The sequence below is a fragment of the Trichomycterus rosablanca genome, chromosome 17, assembly GCF_030014385.1.
Source record: "Trichomycterus rosablanca isolate fTriRos1 chromosome 17, fTriRos1.hap1, whole genome shotgun sequence".
Lineage (NCBI taxonomy): Eukaryota > Metazoa > Chordata > Actinopteri > Siluriformes > Trichomycteridae > Trichomycterus > Trichomycterus rosablanca.
The window spans coordinates 4,679,995-4,700,154 of record NC_086004.1 but is presented as its reverse complement, the minus strand read 5'-3'; the positions used below and the strand labels follow the sequence as shown (position 1 = coordinate 4,700,154).

At 39.8% G+C, this 20,160-nt stretch overlaps 1 protein-coding gene across 1 annotated transcript in view; it reads left to right on the top strand.

The window, feature by feature from the left end:
• Positions 1-20,160, top strand: part of sbno2b (strawberry notch homolog 2b) — a 72,881-nt gene that overhangs the window by 28,298 nt on the left and 24,423 nt on the right. The window lies entirely within an intron of this gene.

The window sequence follows — 20,160 nt, the reverse complement described above, 5'->3', positions numbered from 1 at the left end:
TTAACTTGTACAGGAACACCACTCGTTGAGGCTTTATGTTACATCTTGTAAACCACAGTGGGACCAGATTGCCTTTATTTTTATAAATTTAAGTATATTTCGTTTTGTGTTTTGTTTTGATTCACTGTTTGTGTTGCCTGTACTAGGTTTTTTGTGCTTTCTCACTGTGGCTCACCGTACATTAATTGTTTAACTGTAAAACTTTCACTTTCGGTTTGAGCTTATAATGAGCTATAAGGATTAATGGTAGAATATGATGTGTGTGAAAGTCAAGTCTCAGAAAAGAGCTCAGTTATTGGTCCAAACACAAAGTCATGAGGATCTCAGATTGTCACTGGTCTTCTGAAACAGCTCGATTCAAAATACTAAGCTAACAGAGATAAACGAAACTAAAGTCCACAAAATTGAATCAGTTCATCTGGACACAAAGTTTGGACGCATCACCAAACAATTTTGTGAATTTATGTACCTGGATTATTAAGCATGCATCATGAGAAACCAAGCTAAAGGGTTTTTTACCCTTTAAAAAGAACGTGACAGAATGCCATATGTGGTGACTTTGTGTGATCACAGTAAACATTACTGCATGTTGAGTCCGTTCAGGATTTGTATGAACTTTGTACTCCAACCTGCTCGTGAAAGATTTTTCAGAGATTTTTCCGAGTTTGTTTTCTCTCACGTCTCTCTGTTATTAATGCTGAGCTGTAGAGGATGTAGTATTACTGACACACCGCTCACTAAACAGGAACCAAATACAACCTACCTGAACTAGAGAGCAACAAGCACACGTAACCACAGAGCAACCACAGAGTTAAAGCTCAGAGTCACAACCTTAATACATGTGCATACTACCCAAACACACACACACACACACACATACACACTTACACACATACACTTACACACCTACACATACACTCACACACCTACACATACACTCACACATACACTCACACACATACATTTACACACCTACACGTACAGTCACTCTCTCATATTTACATACTCACACATATACACACACACACACTCTCTCTCACTCACACACACACACACACACATACACTTACACACCTACACACTCTCATATTTACATACTCACACATACAAACATATAGTCATGCGTGCACACGTAAAAACAAATACACCCACATACACAAACACACACACTCACGCAGTTACACACACACACACATTATTTTAGGATTTCTGTAAATGACATTGGCTCGGTGGGTAGCACTATCGCCTCACAGCAAGAAGGTCCTGGATTTGATCCCCAGGTGGGGCGGTCCCGGTCCTTTCTGTGCAGAGTTTGCAGGTTCTCCTCGTGTCTGTGTGGGTTTCCTCCTGGAGCTCCGGTTTCCTCCCACAGTCCAAAAACATGATTGGATAAGCGGTTAAGAAAGTGAGTGAGTGTAAATGACATGACTTCAGGATCAGTTTGTATAAATAAACAAATCTGATGCCCCCAATTTCTTATTTCCCTGTACATGTAAGGCCAACACTAAAGAGTACTATAAAAAAAGATTTTTATAAACTAATAAAATAAGAACAAATATTAAAAACAGTTAAAGAAAAAAACCTGTTTATAAATAAAAATAAACACAAAATAATAAGTAAAAAGTAGAATCAAAACTTGCAGAAGTTAAAAAAAATACTGAAACTGGAATAAAACAAAAACCAAAATGTTTAAAAGTAAAATAAATACAGTAATTTGAATGAAATATTTTTAATAATTAAATAGTTCATAAGCACAGAATAGTCAAATGTCCTTATATACGTAAGAATGCAAAATTTCTTAGATAAGTGCAATACGTAATATATATTTTGCATATCTGAATGTATATATTATTTTTTAGATATTTTTTAGAGTAAATAACTACACACTATGTGTGCAATATTTTCACTTAGTTGTATTTCCTGTTTATTTATTTTCAGTTTTTTCCTGTCTTCATACTGCTGTAACAAGTTAATTTGGGATCAATAAAGTCTTATCATATCTTATCTTATCTTATCGTATCTTATCTTATAAAATAACATTAAGCTCTAAATAAAAACATTAAATATGTGCAGCTCTTACATTAGAGCTGTTTATGCCCCCGTATATAAAGTGCATTACTTTATTTCTCTTTCCCGCTACATGAAATAAAATGAATAGAGACGGAGCTGCAGTGGTTGAATCATCTCTCTGATATCCTGTTAGTACTGCATGACTACTTGTTCATGTGGATTCCCAACTATGAGCCGCTCCTGACGCCACCCTGTCTCCCAGCTAACAGGCACAGCAGTCACAGACCTCTTATTGGCCCAGGGAGTTTCTTCCCATTATGCACTGGCAGGATCCTGGTCAGGGACATGATGGGTCCGGTTCCACAGGGAAACACCGGGCACAAGGCAGTAACATCCCTTACAGGGTGCAAATCCATTACGTCTGTGTAGACACCCTGCGAGTTGATAGTGATGGGTTAGGTTAATGAACTGCTTCGCCACCTCAACAAATCTACAGCAGGTTGGATAAAGCCTGTGGGTTTCCTTGGCTGGGAGGAGAGGTTGCCAGAGTGCACAGTAAAGAAATTGCATATCCAAATAGGCTGGGGAAAAAGAGGAGAAAAACTCTATTTACTATGTTTTATTTAATTTTGTGACATGGAATTTCCCAGAACTGTTTGCAAGGAAGAAGCCCTTTGAAATGATGCTTCACCTTCATACTTTGCTGTGGTAATGGTGTTTTACCATGATGGAATAATATTGCCCAATAGGTTAATCACATTGCTGCTTACAGCTGTGTCTGATGTCCAGGGGTGCAAATCTGGTCTCAGCATTATGTAAACCTAGCAATTGGGAGGGTACACATTAGTGCACCTTAAGTGCTGGTCTCAAGCCCAGATAAATAGGAGGGTTATGTCAGGGAGGGCATTCAGCGTGGAAAAAAATGATATATGTGGTTAAATGATTGACTGTGGCAATCGCTAATACAGGCACCTATAGCACTTTCTATACCACCAAATTAGTAAGCAATATACACTTGCTCACTGTCTTAACCACTTATCCAATCAGGGTCGCGCGGGGTGCTGGAGCCTATCCCAGCTTTTCAATGGGCGCAAGGCACACAGTAACACCCTGGACGGGGCGCCAGTCCATCGCAGGGCAAACACACATACACTCACCTATAGGGCAATTCAGTGTCCACGCAGACACGGGAAGAACATGCAAACTCCGCACAGAAAGGACCCGGACTGCCCCGCCTGGGGATCGAAGCATTATACAGTAAGGGTTAATGCATTTTTCTGATTTGTTTACAATGTATTGTCTTAGAAATATTAAACATCAAATATTTAAACATCAAATACTACCTACAGACCAACAAGGATCAAGGAGTGCTGAGTGTTGTGGACTTTCCACCCCTGTCACCTGACCTAATGATATAGTATTGAGGATTTATAGGGGCTTTTATAGAAAAGGAAAGCCAGCTATTCAGTAACATTACACGACGCTCTTTAAAATATTGTGTAATTATGCTGGGATAGCATGAATCACATCAGATTTCAAGCAGTCCATGCTGGGTCGAGTGCATGTGGTTATTAATCAGGGCAAATGTGAAGTTTTTGAATGAAAAGTGCATTTCTGAAAAATGTGGGTAACACTGTCACTTCACAGCAAGAAGGTCCTGGGTTCGATCCCCAGGTGGGGCGGTCCATGTCCTTTTTGTGTGGAGTTTGCATGTTCTCCCTGTGTCAGCGTGGGTTTCCTCTGGAAGCTCTGGTTTCCTCCCACCTTCCAAAGACGTGCAAGTGAGGTGAATTGGAGACAAAATTGTCCATGAGTGTGTTTGACATTAAACTTGTGAACTGATGAACCTTGTGTAATGAGTAACTACCGTTTCTGTCATGAATGTAACCAAAAGTGTAAAACATGACTTTAAAAGCTTAATAAATAAATAAATTAATCATTGTTTAATGGAAGCCTGAGCTGGCTGTGTGTTCAGCATTTAATTTCGGTTTTAAAGTATAAATTCTTGTTTTTTTATGAATTTATGTTATATTTTGGTTGATTCGTGTTTTTAAAACAATAAACCAGTTCAGTGTTTTTAGGAACCGTTTGCTTTAAGGGTGTGCAAACTTTTGCACACAGTTCAAACGCATCGTGTAAAAATTTAACCACTTGGCTTGATCAGAGATTCCGAGTTTACAGTCCTTTGTGCAGCCATTACTGCCACTTGAGCTGCGTAAAACTAATTATCCTGATGGTCTCTCATTCATAAGTGATGAATGAAAGCATCTGCGGGCTCGTGCGGCTGCAGTAACAGAGGCCTCGGCCGACCCGAAGAGAGAAATGATTGAATGATGATGTTTGAGTATTAAACGGCGGCCGCGCGGCCACTCTGGAGATCAGTGCGCGCTGCACTGTTTACACTAGAAATGCGGTTGAGTTACACCATGTACAGTAAAGAGGGCCTGACTGCCAGGAACTCTAGTCACTTACCAACAAAAGCATCATTTCCTGAAAGCTCCTCCCCTCCTCCCCCTTTGCTCTCCCCTCGCCTCCCTGCCTCCCCTCCCTGCCACCTTCAGCACTGAGGAACCAAACCACAATCAATATGACTGAACCTTCTAGGCAAATACCTGTCACTTCTTCTTCAGCCAAATCTGAGCGTGCTCAGTCGGAAGGCCAGAGAGCTTGCCAGTGCCAGCGCCTACCTGTTGTGTGTGTGTGTGTGTGTGTGTGAGTGAGTAAGTGAGTGAGAGAAAGTAAGAGAGAGAGAGTGGTAGTTGGTGAGAAGCTTTGGAATAGCAGTGTTGGCCTTCTCTCACTCACTCCTGCTCTCCCTCGCTCGCTCTCTCACTTTTTCTCTCTCTTCTTCTCTCGGCCACGTTCACCCGTTCCCCGCTCCTGGTTTTTTGTGGGGGGGATGTTACAGCTGTGAGGGTGCTGGGCTTTTCTCCAGCACGTGGATGGATGTGTTGCTTGTCGAGGTAAACAGCTGTGAGTTCCCGGAAAGGTGCTGGACTCATGTCGCTCATGCAGTTTTGGACTAAGTTTTATGCAGACCTGGGACGTCCACTTCCCAAGGTAGTTGTCCGGTTTACTTTTTAATTACAGTTTTTTGTAGTTTTTGCCTTATAAAGGACAGACGACCGTGTTATTATGTTCTGATCAGTTGATGAATGTTGTTTTAGAAGTCATATCCCTGTTGTATTCTGGGAAATCACTGACAGTTGGCTGTCATTTCTGGTCAGGAATTGTTTTCTTGTATTTCCTTGATAAAAAAAAAAAAACACTTCCTTGTAAACACACCCTTGAGTTTACAATGTTTTCTTAAGTTTTCTCTCACCTCCTCTCTCACAGCGTTATTGCATAATCAGTCAATCTTGTTTTATTAAGAATAATACTAACACTACCCTTCAGTCGTCTTTCAGCTGCAAAAAAACAACACATTAAAAACACAATTTTCCCACACCATTAACTTCAAACTAAACAAAAAAAAATGCATTAGATGAGAAATCCAGATACACCAGATCTGGGTTAAGATTAATATTAGTTATAAGAACAGATCATTCTGCTGCTGAACGTTCTGTCTCTTATAAGTGTGACTAACAGTAGATTTAGATCGCTCGCTTTAGGTTCATTTCTATAAAAATGTAATTGTTTACGAAGTATATTTATGTGTCTCATTTTGGGTTTTGTTTTGGTGTAGATGGAAAGTGTTTTTAAAACTTTGACTACACTTTAATTTACTCATTGCTGCTAATAAATCAACCGGAAACTTAAACATTTGATTTAAATGTTTAATAAAGATTAATATCAGACATTTGGATGAAATAAATAACAGCTGCAGTGTCACATAAATCATGAATTTTATATTCAAATAAAACTTTAACACAGTGGAATAACTTAAGAAATTGAAGCGAACTGGACGAATCACACAGGTCCTCAAAACATCCCGATTTGTGTTAAGTGGCATTTCAAAACCTTAAAATCCAAAAAATATCATTCGAAGGTACAAACATTCTGTTTTTGTGTTAGTTGATTTTTTCTATACAGTTAAATCTATTAAATGAATCGATTATGTTAACAATTGATGAATCAGATGCTTTATGACACAGGGTCACTGGTGCAAAATGCTGCGTTACACAGTTCACAGGGAGATTTTCCACTTCTGTCAGAAAACACCTTAAAATTGTTGCAAGTTTGTTAATATGGATCATTTTCCCCCCAAATTGATTTCAGACTGCATGCATTTGAAGTTATAGTGTTCAAAAAACAATAAACACTGATTCTGGAGGACTTATTTATCATATTCAGATCTTTGGTGGACACCACCAGTCAAATCCCTTGATTGTTTTAAAGTAAGAAGCCAACAGGTCGTGTTCTAGAAACAAACTTGAATTTGACTTTTTTATTTGCACGTTTTAGTACAGATTTTTTTATTCTTGCTCAGTTTTGTATACGATGTTGTAAACTGAAATGTGCAGATGTTTGTCCCTGCAGGGCGTGCTAATGTGTTTCCCCCGGAAAATTCACAAAACTAATATTTGCAGAGATGCTTCTAAGCAAAGTTGCTTTTTTCAGCTAGTAGATATCATAATAAAATGTTTTTTACGGTTATAAAAGACACAACAGTTCCTTTGATTATTTAGTGTTTAGCTTTAGGTTTTAACTTTACCTTACCAGCAGTGCCAATCATTATTAAAGTCAGACATTGCATTTTATTGTTGTTTTGGAGAAAAAGTATTTAATATTTAGTCTGTATTGTAAGTATTGCATGTGCAGAACATGAATATGCTGACACTATATATTTTTAAGCTAATAAACACTATTGATTGTCAGGCCTCTGCATGTTGGTAATCAGTTTGACAGATAGCTGCCGTTGCTGCTGAGTTCCAGTAAGTGAAGAAAGGAGGTGCTTCTTGGATTCACTACTGGCTGGTTGACAGGCTTCGTATTTGAATTAAAACTTCATGTATTTTGTATGAGAAACGTTTGATTAAGTTTGATTGTTAGATGATTTAATCATGTGTGGTCAGATGTAATTAATGAAGATAATAAGTTGCCAGACAATTCTCTGTCTGTGAACTCCAGAAAGTTCAGCGAGCTTGAATTCTTCTTCCAGTCATGGTTCCTCTTGACTGACTGGTAAATAATGGAAACACTGAATATCTGGTGGATTTTATAAATCCCAGTCGAAAGTGACGTAGTTTTATTGGATTACTTTGTTCAGATATTCATCTTCACTTAATCTGTTTCTGTGCAGTGCGTCTGCAGATAGAAGGTCCTCTGTATAGACAATAGATTCCTCAGAAAGGAAAAAATAGCGACCTGTCAGTAAACGCTGGGCAAACGGGTCTATTTTCGTCCTGAGGCTGAATGGTAAGGGTGCGTGCTTTACTGGAAGAGAGTGATGTAAAGTGCAGTGAGGAGCACATGAATACAGACACCTGTGGTTTGTACTGGAGTAACGTGCTTTAGCATTCTTCTCGTTGTTTTCTTTGATTGTGTCTCTTGTTCTGGTTCTTTGTTTCTTTGTTTCGTTTAAAAGTCAGTAAATCAGGTTTTACCTCCACGTGTTACTGTAGCGTGATGTAAAGCACTTCAGGAAGCTCTGCTGATGAAGTTATTCTGCTTTATTTGTGAATAAACTGACAAATACTTCCATTTAACTAAAAATAAATCTTTATTAACCATATGATTTATGCAAACATACTTAGAAAACTATCAGAGCGTGAATGTTTGTACGGTGATACATCCTGTAAGTCTTTGTGACTACGCATGATTAAAAGTGATCAAAGCTGATGTTCTTAGTCTGGAAATGTAAGAGAAAAATCAGTTTAGCTCTAACACAGGCATAAAAATACATCCTGGCATTGTTTCACTTCTATAGAACTCACTCACTTACTCACTGTCTTAACTGCTTCAGGGGCGGGGGGGGATGCTGGAGCCTATCCCAGCTTTTCAATGGGCGCAAGGCACACAGTAACACCCTGGACGGGGCGCCAGTCCATCGCAGGGCAGACACAAATACATACACACACCCATTCACCTATAGGGCAATTTAGTGTCTCCAATTAACCTGACTACATGTTTTTGGACTGTGGGAGGAAACCGGAGCTCCCGGAGGAAACCCACGCAGACACGGGGAGAACATGCAAACTCCACACAGAAAGGACTCGGACCGTGCCGCCTGGGGATTGAACCCAGGACCTTCATGCTGTGAGGCGAGTGCTACCCACTTAGCCACCGTGCCGCCCTTTCTACAGAGCTGAATGGGTTAAATAATAAACTGAGGGACAAAATCACATTGAATTGTTTATGTTTAACATGCTTATCCTTAAATGAACCACAATTTTGTTACCGATTTCAAAGTAAAGGTTACTGTTACTGCAAAACTACGACTATAAGATTATTAGACACGTGTGTTATATTGTTAGATGACAAATAAATAACATGCAGGTAAAAGCTCTTCTTTTTTATTTGTATTTTTTAACAGTTGTAATACAAATGACTTTCAAATCTGACCTTGCAGCTCTGAATTAGATTTATTATTGCAAGCTTTTTAAGGCTCCCTGCAGCAATTCACATACTCTTTTCTTTATTACAGAAGCCTTTTTTAACCTTTTTTAGGCTGCTTCTGTATTTATGGCTCCCCACCTCTTATCGTTCTGGTCCACAAACATGATTTGAAACAGTTTTAATACTGATGCTCTTACTGATGCAACTCTCCTTATTTTCTGATACGGGTTTGGGACCAACACTGAGACCTCACTGACAAGTGCACCTCCCCACGTTGAAGCTCTTTAGACATTCTTTTACCAAGAGGTTTCCAATCATGGGCACTGTGGGCTGTTTTACTGCTGTGCCACCCAAGCACCTTATAACCTGCTCAATAATATTTTTTATTTCTCGTTTATGAAATGACACACTGCAGCTTTAATTTGATTTGTTTAACTTGTTGCAGCTTTTGTGTTGTGACTACATTTACATTTACATTTTCGGCATTTAGCAGACCCCTTTGTCCACAGCGACTTACAGTATTGTGACTGTAGACAGTCTGAGCAATTGAGGGTTAAGGACCTTGCCTAAGGGCCCAACAGCAGCAACCTGGCAGTGGTGGGGCTTGAACCAGCGACATTCTGATTGCTAGTCCAGTACCTTAACCGCTAGGCTACAACTGCCCAACTGTGACTATAGCATGTGTGGAACTAAAAGCTACGTTTATGCACAGAGAAATAAAAATATTTACATTTTCGGCAACCTGGCAGTAGTGGGACTTGAACCAGTGATCTTTCAATTACTAGACCAGTACCTTAACCACTAGGCTATAAAAAATGAAAAAGGAAAAAAGTAAAGAAACAATTTTAAGCTGCTATTATGATCGTTATTTGTCATTTATTACTAGTATGTAGCTCACAATGTATTTTTATTCGTTTATTTATTTTTTCCTGCTTTCTCTCTTCTCTTTCATATTTTATTTGAGTTTTTTGTTATTATTTCTATTTTTTTCTCATCTTTTTTATTTCTTTCCTTTTTTGTTTCTTTCTTATATTAACTCTTAAAATTATATTTAGTTTTTGTGCTTTTTCTGCTTTTTGCTTAAAAACCTATTTTTTTAATCAGGTATTGAGCGTCCTGTTGAGGTAACTTGGTTTAAAGAGCGTCAGGAAGCTCTAGCTGTGATAGCGCAATGCTGACAGCTGTTATTCAGCAGCTGTTTTCCCGTCACTGGTCGTTTGGCAGTAAGTGTTTAGCTCTGTGCTGTAACCTGACCCTTTGTTGTAATAACGAGACATCATTTCACAGAGGATTAGCGTCAGTCGTTTGCTGACATTTAGATGTAGACGTTAGCTTTTCTCGTTCGTATACCTGCACCTGCAAGCACAGCTCATGCTTCACTCATCTTCCTGCTTAGCAGTGCAGGGTATGATTTATTCTTGGTGGCTTTGGGTGGGACGTGCTGGGGGGGTTTTCGGTAAGTGAAGCCCACCTTCGTTCCTTCCTCTTGCCACAGTGCATCAGTGCCAGAACTTACCAGTGTAAAACCAGTGTATGTTTGCTTTTTCGTACCCATGCTGTACCTCACACAGACATAATACCTTCCTGCCCTAAACTACCTCCCTGCAGTTTAGGGCAGTTGTAGCCTAGCGGTTAAGGTAGTGGACTAATAATCAAACGGTTGCTGATTTAAGCCTCACCACTGCCAGGTTGCCATATACTGTCACCGTACTGTTAGTCACTTTGGATAAAAAGCTTCTGCTAAATGCAGAAAATGTAAATGTAAGACCTGGTTAGTCAGTCAGTCCTCCGGATATTGCTTTAGTCAGACTCGGCAGTTTAACTGTCTGCACTGATGCACAGCAGATTTACACTAGACCGGTTCTAAGGCAAACAGAGATGTCATAGCAGTTATTAAAACAGAACTACATCCAGGATCCAAAGCTTTTCTCCAGTGGAGACTGGTGGATCACAGTACATTTACATTTGCAACATTTAGCAGACGCCTTTATTCAAAGCTACTTATAAGTGTGATTGAATACAATGCAAGCAATTGAGGGTTAAGAACCTTGCTCAGGGGTCCAACAGTGGAAACTTTTAGCTTGAGGGGCCTGAACCTGCAACCTTCTGATTGCTAGTCCAGTACCTTAACTTAAGTAAAACTACAGCTGCCCCCTAAATAAAATAAAAAAGGGCGTCTGGTATAACATCTGTGCCAAATCAATTATACCGATTATTGATCTGCTGTGCCGACCTGTAACAAGAGCCGAAAGGAGTCATTCATTTGCTAAGATAAAAGCTGAACTCGATTGCTAGGTGTGGCAACTATCATGATTAACCTTAATATCAGTATGTGAATGCTTTTATAGATACAGTGTCAGTAAAAGGGTGAAGTTCTGTGCAATACACACCCACACAAACAAAGAGCTGTATTTGTGCTATGTGCAATTCAAACATTATTAAGTATATAATTTAATAAAACACAATTCCTTCCTTTACTGAACACTAACCGAGGATAAAATCAGCTGATTAAAGGATCATGCCGTAACCAAGCTGACTTCTTAGCAGCATTGCAGGCCTGACAGTAATGTGCTTCCCTGGTGCTTTATGACACTGGTGTCCTTTGTTACATCTATGTCACTTTAATTAACAGCAAAAACTAAATAAAAAGCATCATTGGATCAGACTGTAACATATTTTACATACAAGCCACTACTGAGCAATCCTGGTCAGGGTTGTGTTGGGTACGTTTTCTTTGGAATCACTGGGTGCTTTGCAGTAACACACCCTGGACACACCTCTGACTCTGGATCCCAGCGATAACTGGCTATCCTAAATCATACAGCTATATACACATACACATTTTCAGTGAGCTCAAGTCAAGCCGATTCCAATACTGCTAGTATATAGATGCATCCGGATATAAATTAGTGTCGTGTCATTCATAGATCAGAGCCTGATGGACGTTTCATCAGATAATGACTCGATACTGAGCTGTTACGGGCTGACATAGTTTCCTTCTTCTTTTAGTATTAATCAAAACCAACATCACACTTCAGTTCATTATGTGTTCTGGGTCACAACCTCACTGTTTTAGTGGAATGGCGTAGCTGTAGAAGATGTTTGTTCTTACACTCAGATCCAATCACAGCGTATTTAAACATGTTTGCACATCTCAAAACCAGGTAGCATTACACTATTGATATTAATATAGATATAGAAACTGTAGAAGTAAGTACAAGCAGTTTGTTTATGCAATTAGTTGTGCAGTTGGGATCTGGTCAGAGCATCGGCTTTTTAAAATCACATACTTAGACTGTAGCGTAGATTCCTGTAGCTGCAGTTTATTATGTGAGCAGTGATCATTCGTTTTGGCTTTCTTACAGTTTTGAAGTTTACTTGGTAGTGAGCCAAGCTAAGTTTACAAATAAGTGAACATTAAGTAAATGTTCCACAGGTGGGGCGGTCTGGATCTTTTCTGTGTGGAGTTTGTATGTTCTCCCGTGTCTGTGTGGGTTTCCTCAAGGAGCTCCGGTTTCCTCCCACAGTCCAAAAACATGCAGTCAGGTTAATTGGAAACACTGAATTGCCCTATAGGTGAATGGGTGTGTGTATGAGTGTGTGTGTGTATGTTTGTCTGCCCTGCGATGGACTGGCGCCCCGTCCATGGTGTTACTGTGTGCCTTGCGCCCATTGAAAAGCTGGGATAGGCTCCAGCATCCCCCTGCAACCCTACATTGGATAGTGGTTAAGAATTTGACTGAGTGAGTGAGTGAGTGTTTTACCAACGCTTTATCCTGGTCAGGGTTGTGTTGGGTCTGTTTTCTTTGGAATCACTGGGTGCTTTTGCAGCAACACACCCTGGACATACCCCTGACTCTGGATCCCAGCGATAACTGGCTATCCTAAATCATACAGCTAGACATTTTTAGTGAGCTCTCAGTACTGATCCCTAACCCGAAAAAAAATAAGGAGAGTTGTGTCAGGAAGGGCATCCGGTGTAAAAACAAATGTATGTTTCCGAAAAGGAAAAAAGAAATCAATGTTGACAAGGAAGAGAATTTTATCTGCCCACTATCAGATCTTTTTTATTGCTCATTTGTTGCTTTGGTATTTTGTTTATCCATTTTAAAGTTTTGAAGTTGTCTCATTATTTCTTATATTTATGCTCACATTAAGGGAGGAAATGCGAGTTCATGCGCATGTATCTGACCAGCTTAAGAACTTGTTTTTCTCAGGCTCTTAGTGCTGCATTTAGCTCTTTGTTTTCATTATAAATATGGAAAAGGCAGATTTTTTTGGTTGATCTGGAATATTAGGGGATTCCCTGTGTGCTGGCTCAGCTGTAAAAGACTTCTGTAGTTCAGCTGTCCTGAAAGCCCACGCTTCATTCCTGTGGTTGAGGACCAAACGAAGAGATGTAGAGTCAGACAGCAGTCGCAGAGCTTTCTCTGAGCTGGATGTTCTGCTGCTCTTTAGTTCCTCATCGTGAAGCCTGGTGGAACTGTTACTGCGTGTGTGTGTGTGTGTGGTTTGTCTGGAGGAGTTACTCATTTACATCCAAAGCTACTAACAGTATACAGTTCAAGCAATTCAGGGTTAACGGCCTTGCTCAAAGGCCCAACAGTGGCAACCTGGCAGTTCTGCTTACTAGTCCAGCACCTTAACCACTAGGCTAGAACTGCCACAGCTACTCCTCTTAAATCCGGACTAGAAGTGGAACGGCATTGCAAATCACAACAGCTAGCTTCAGAAAACTAGGAGTACAAACCGAAATACCAAAGCAGCAGCATATTTCTGCCTTGGGTTTTGCAATATCTATTGTTATTCATAATTAATATTAGAATGGTATCCATATTGGAGTTATTCACATACAACTTCACATGTAAATTCCTTTAAATCTGATCTGACAGAGGATTTAGATCTGGTAGCTTAAACCATTTTAGATTTACAGTAGATTAACATTAACATTTAGATATTAATAGTTCAGCATCATTCTATAGGCATGTGAATGTAGAGCTAACTTCCATCAGGTTAGAAATGTTCAATCATATTGATCAGGTGATCAAACACAAAAACGTTGTCCACAAAGTTGAATCAATTTATCTGGACACACAGTTTGGTGTGGTAACCAAACTTTGTGAACAGCAGCTGCCCCTACAGCATAACAGGGCTACCAAACCTCTTTAATGTATTTGTCAAAAAGCAGGCCTGTACCGTTCTCTTGGTGTATTCCACATCTGCTTTTGCAGATAGTGTTCGGACCACTACTGATGGACTTAAGTGCCCAATATGTGAACATTTGCCATATGCAATGTTGTTCTGTCTTCTATTGCAGGTATCTGTATCACATGTCCTGCTACTGTTTTGCAACAGTAGGAGCTTCAAACAGATTTTTAGCTTTTCTTTAGATTTTCATTACACCCTTCGCTGACCAGACTCAGTGGTTTTAGATTGTCTTAGCACAGCAAGAAAACCAAACGAACTTCCCAGCATCTGTAGTGAACTGACCTGTTTCAGTAACAACCAAGGAAAAAAACTGTTTTTGATCGTATCAGGTCTAAAGAATTGTGAAAACACGATCTAAATATGGTCATGTGTGGTTTTTCAGCATGCTGCTGGGAAACGCAAAAGTGCTTGTTTAAGCAATAATGGACAGTAGAATATGAAGTGGAAGAGGAACAGGCTGTGAATGGACACAGAATCATTAGACCACAGAGCAACACGTGCAGATTGTCATTTACGCAACTACAGTCTTAAACGTGAAACAGAGTTTCACTGGCATGTTGTGTCTGACTGTGTAATACTGACTTTAACTGTCTCTGTAACTGCTGCTTGTCCTGTGAGAGGTTAAAAATCATGCCGTAGATCCTAAATAGAAAACACTCGTCCAGATTTGAACCCATTACGGACTCTATCTAAACCAAAAATCATTTCTTATAAATGACTAAAAATATCATCTAGGGCTGGGCTATACAAAACATACCATCATCTAATAATAGAAATGTGACTGCCAGTAAAAAATAATTACCAAAAAATAACTGGTCTGTCCATGCCCAGACTGGATCTTCAGAACTCGCTGTTATTTGTACATGGGAAATAACTACACACATATATTTTATACTTTTCTTTATATACTTTTAGAATAGAAGAATCAGATTTATTTTAGAATAGATTTATTTCTCATATATACATATACAGACATACAGTACAACAAAAAAATTTTCTCGCATATGCCAGTTTGTTTGGAAGCTGGGGTCAGAGCACAGAGTCAGCCATCATACGTCGCCCCTGAAGCAGAGAGGGTTAAGGGCCTTGCTTAAGGGCCCAACAGTAGCTGCATGGCAGAGCTGGGATTCGAACTCTCAACCTTCTAGTTTATAGTCCAAAGCCCTACCCACTAGGCTGCCACTGTCTCTTAACCCATTAACTGCCAAATTTGTTCTGTTGGAACATGTGACTTTCTGTTTTTCTAAGTGACTGATAGATCGCGTTACCAGACGGGTTAAAGTACATGATCCCCAGATGGGGATAACAGCAGTAGTAGTATTGTAGTGTGTACTTTTTTCCAAGGAGTTGCTCAGAAAATATTGTTGTATTTTTTATACAATGACAATAAAGGCATTCATTTATTCAGCAGAGAATGTTTTACTTCTATTTATTCTTTATTGGTACAGATAAATCATCAAAGCTTTAACAAAGCTGCTGATTATTAAATAATAAAAATGAATACAACTTTATACGGACTTGACAATAATGCTTTCATTGATACAGGACTCCATCTGAATATGATCAGTGTTTGTTATTAAAAGTCACACCAGCTTAGCTGTGGATTAAAAAAATCTGACACAGAGCAGAAAAATGCAGCATGTATGTAGGGAGTAGGGACTGTTGTGGCCTAGTGGTTAAGGTACTAGACTAGTAATCCAAATGTTGCTGGTTTAAGCCCCACTACTGCCAGGTTGCCACTGTTGGGTCCTTGAGCAAGGCCCTTAACCCTTAATTGCTTAGACTGTTTAATGTCACAGTACTGTAAGTCGCTTTGGATAAATGCCGTTAATGAAAATGTTCTTCACCCTGTAATCAGATGCATCCTCTATTGAGACTGTTATGCTTTTGAATCCTAACTGGGAAAATTATTCAACATAAGTCTTGAGCTGCAGGTTATGCAGAACAACGTAGTTGTTGAAGCAATTACATGCAGGTTACATGTAATTAATTTTTAATAAAATGCCCCTGCTGCAGATAATGCAACTGTTTAACACTTCGGCTGTGAATAGTTTCTTTTATGGTCTCCTCAGTTCATGTATTGCAAAAGTGAAGGTCACTGATCTAACAGTAAGTACTCGTGCAACCCTGGCTCTGTATCTGATCCCATATGTTGTTCAATTCAATCCTCAGATGTAATTTATTTCAATATAGGTTAAAAGAAGCACTTTCTCAGGATGCCTTAGACGCACGGTAGCCTTTTTTCCAGCCCGTCTGCCTCAACTACTTGAAATTTTTGATATTATCAGCTTGACATAAAGTGCTTCGTTACGCTCATCATGTATGAAGAATTTAATCAGCAGTTGCAGCCTTAAGGTACTGGACTAGTAATCAAAAGGTCACTGGTTCAAGCCCCACCACTGCCAAGTTACCACTGTTGGGCCCTTGAGCAAGGACCTTAACCCTCAATTGCTTAGACAATATACTGTCACAGTACAGTAAGTCGCTTTTGAATAAAAGCGTCCACTAAATGCAGAAAATGTAAATGTAGTATAACAGGAAAAAGATGCACTGAACCAGCTGTAGAGAAGTAAAACATACACCGACCAGGCATAACATTATGAGCACTGACAGGTGAAGTGAATAACACTGATTATCTCTACATCCTGGCACCTGTTAGTGGGGGGGATATATTAGGCAGCACGTGAACATTTTATCCTCAAAGTTGATGTTAGAAGCAGGAAAAATGAGTTTGACGAGGGCCAAATTGTGATGACTAGACGACAGTCAGAGCATCCCCAAAACCGCAGCTCTTGTGGGGTGTTCCCGGTCTGCAGTGGTCAGTATCTATCAAAAATGATCCAAGGAAGGAACGGCTGGCCCGTGTGGTCCGATCCAACAGACGAGCTACTGTAGCTCAGATTGCTGAAGAAGTTAGTGCTGGTTCTTATAGAAAGGTGTCAGAATACACAGGGCATCACAGTTTGTTGCATATGGGGCTGCAAAAGGGGGACCAACACAATATTAGGAAGGTGGTCATAATGTTGTGCCCCATCGGCGTGTGATGCATTATATACTTTTAATATTAAATCTTTTCTAGTCTATTTTGTTCTACCTGAAGAACAGTGACATTTTCCTCACAAACTAGACCAAAACACAGCAACCAAGCCACCAACCAAACTCACTCCTCACCATCACATCATCACAATGTCGTTTAAAGATAAAACAACTGTACGGATTATAAATGTATATGGGTATTTGTACAATATTAAGAAAATTGAGATTAAATGTTTGTGAACCGTGCACTGTATACCTCAATGCCTCAGCCAAGCAGTGCAAGGTGGTCTGGGAAATGTAGTCAGTCATACACTATAGTGCCTGTAAAACTGCACAGTATCTTTAAGCCTTTTCTAAAATGTCAGGGTGTTTTTTTTCGGGATGGGGATGTTTTTAATGAACATTTATTTAGTAAGTGGATAGTTGATCACATAAACATGTTCACATGTGACCATGTTCTTAAGTGTCTTACCCAATTGTTCTCTTCCTGGAATAAAAACAAGAAGCATGTGCATACACAAACAAGCTGGTGTTGCTTAAGTCAGCGCTGCATTGAGTAACTTGGGCTGAATGTAATTTTTTAGCTTAATAAAAATAACATGCCTGGGCTGTTCAGGTTCTCTGTGGAAATGTTAAGAACTTCTCAGAGATTAGCTTTTACAGGTTCCCCGCTGTGATGCCTCCAAATGCACCACTTATTTCCTGCTGATGCTCCAGTTCCTGTGGAGCTGCTCTTTACACCAAAACTGTCAGTTTTAACGTGTTATCTGACTGAGAGGAGTGGACTACCTCCAGGGGTCCGTTTATTTCAGCCATTTATTGAAACTCAGCTCTGGGGGTCACCAAGTATAATTCTCTGCTTCACACGTAGTGGTAAAAGCCTGTTATAATTATTACGTCATTTCACAGAACAACTCAAGCTCATTTACACCGACTAGGCATAACATTATGACCACTTTCCTAATATTGTGATGGTCCCCTTTTTGCTACCAAAACTACCATGTGTAACTTTGCTGTGCAACTGTGCAGCACTGTGTATTCTGACACCTTTCTATCAGAACCAGCATGAACTTCTTCAGCAGTTTGAGCTACAGAAGCTCATCTGTTGGATCGGACCACACGGGCCAGCCTTTGCTCCCTACGTGCATCAATGAGCCTTGGCCGCCCATGACCCTGTCGCCGGTTCACCACTGTTCCTACCTTGGACCACTTTTGATAGATACTGACCACAGCAGACTGGGACACACTCCACAAGAGGTGCAGTTTTGGAGATGCTCTGATCCAGTCCCTTGTCAAACTTGCTCAAATCCTTACGCTCGCCCATTTTTCCTGCTTCTAACATCAACTTTGGGGATAAAATTTTCACTTACACATGCACTAACAGGTGCCGTGATAAAGAGATAATCAGTGTCATTCACTTCACCTGTCAGTGGTCATAATGTTATGTCTGGTCGGTGTATCTTGCTCTTATGTCCAGCACGCTGCATTAGATCTCCTTTCTGTTCAGTGGGTGGCAAAAATGTTGCTTTCTACTCTAAAGCAAACAGGTAAAATCAACTCTTCCAACTTTATTTAAAAACTGAGTAGTTAGTTTTTTTAATGTAGTAAAGTACGAGGAAGTTCCCAGATTGTTACAGTGGGTCCAGTGGTTTTTTGTGTCTGGAGATTATCACTACAATCTTCCTGTTTTCAGTTCTTTAAAAGAATGAGAACAGGAGCTGATCAGACATGACGTTATAGCTCGTCTCTGTACGGTCTGTTTCAGTGCTCTCACCATTTGTGAATGATTTAGTGCTGAATTGAAGCTTAAAATATGCTCTTCGCTGGCTGCTGCTGCTAGATTACACCAGGCTAAAAAAAAAAGAAAAAAAGGCTTTTAATTAGCGGCTGTGCTAGTCGCAGACTCATCATCGCTGACCTGAATGAACTGTTTCATCTCCGGCGCTGAAAAAAAAACAGAACAATGTGAATGAGTTTGTTTCTTTGTGTTGTGGTGTAATGCTGATGACGTCTGTCAGGTTACCTCGGTGCTGGAAAATTCCTTGGCATTTGGGTTTTGTGTTTTAAGGTGTTTTTTTATTATTTATAGTCACAGCAAGTCCAAAGAACATACTACTGTATCACAGTATTTATTTTCCTGAGATACTGTATTGTCATACTTTCCATGCATATTTTTTACAAATCTTACTTTCTGTACTAATATAGTTCTTATCAGAAGCCTGTTGTGTGTCCTGTGTGGAATGAAAGAGGTTCGCATTCTGTTGAAGCTGATCGTATTTCACTGCTCAATAAGTTTATTAACGGTCAAAAATGACGCTTATAGGAAAGTGGATTACAGAATAACTTCTCATAACTGAAATTTTATGGTATTACAGTTACCATGACAGGCCTACCTGGCATTTACGGCTCTACGGGTGATCCAGTCATTCATAATTACATTTTAAATCCATTTGCCTTAAATAACTACCACCAAAGTTCTTCTAGTAAAGTCTGTTTAGTCGGAAGCCGTATTTGCAAAACCCTTGGGCAGTTAATTCCAGCCATACAAGACCACGCTCCGATCTATTTCAGTGGGGAGACGGCAATAATGATAGCATCCTTCAAATCACGGTTCAGATCTGAGAAACAGCATGACCAGTCCTTCCTCTTCGGCTCAAATAGCACAAATAAAAATGACCTCAGCTAGGAATTATTTCATGATTTCAGCTTGACTGTTTGCAGACAGTTTCCACTTTATCTCTTAGTCTAGTTATTTTCAGTTCTTGATTGTGAATTTTTTTGTCATTTGCACAACCACCGATTACGGGCAGCCAGTTCACCACCCTCCCTGTCCAATATGTGTCTAATCTGACGCCGCTTTTTATCATCTACCATTGTTTGGTTACCACACATACCGGTATCGGTATGTAGAGCCACCCTAAGCATCATGTGAGATTGCGTATCGCAGTGGCAGTGGGAAGACATGTCGTCCGACCTTTCCCTCCCTCAAATATGGACAGCGTTAGTGTTGTTTGTGTGGAGGCCAGGTTGGTGGCTGTGTACGAACACTTTGCAGTTCTGTGCCAGCATGTTAGGCCAATGCGCTGCGCTAGATCTACAGATCTGAGTGCTGAAAATCGCAGACTTTCAACAGCAAATACTGGATAAAGCAGGCATGTCATGCTTAGGTGAAGAATCTAAAATACTAATACAGAGGAAATGTAACTAAAAACAGACAATAGAAAATGTTTTTTAAATAACATGAAGCATGAGGCGGTTTTAAAGAATTTGTCCTGGTACCACCTTACTGTTGGAGAAACGATTAGCCTAGTCCCCTGGAGCCAGACATGAGACATGTTTGCCTATTCATTTTATTAAAATGAAGCACAGCCGCACCCACAACCTTTCCGAAAGCCAGGACAATTTTGT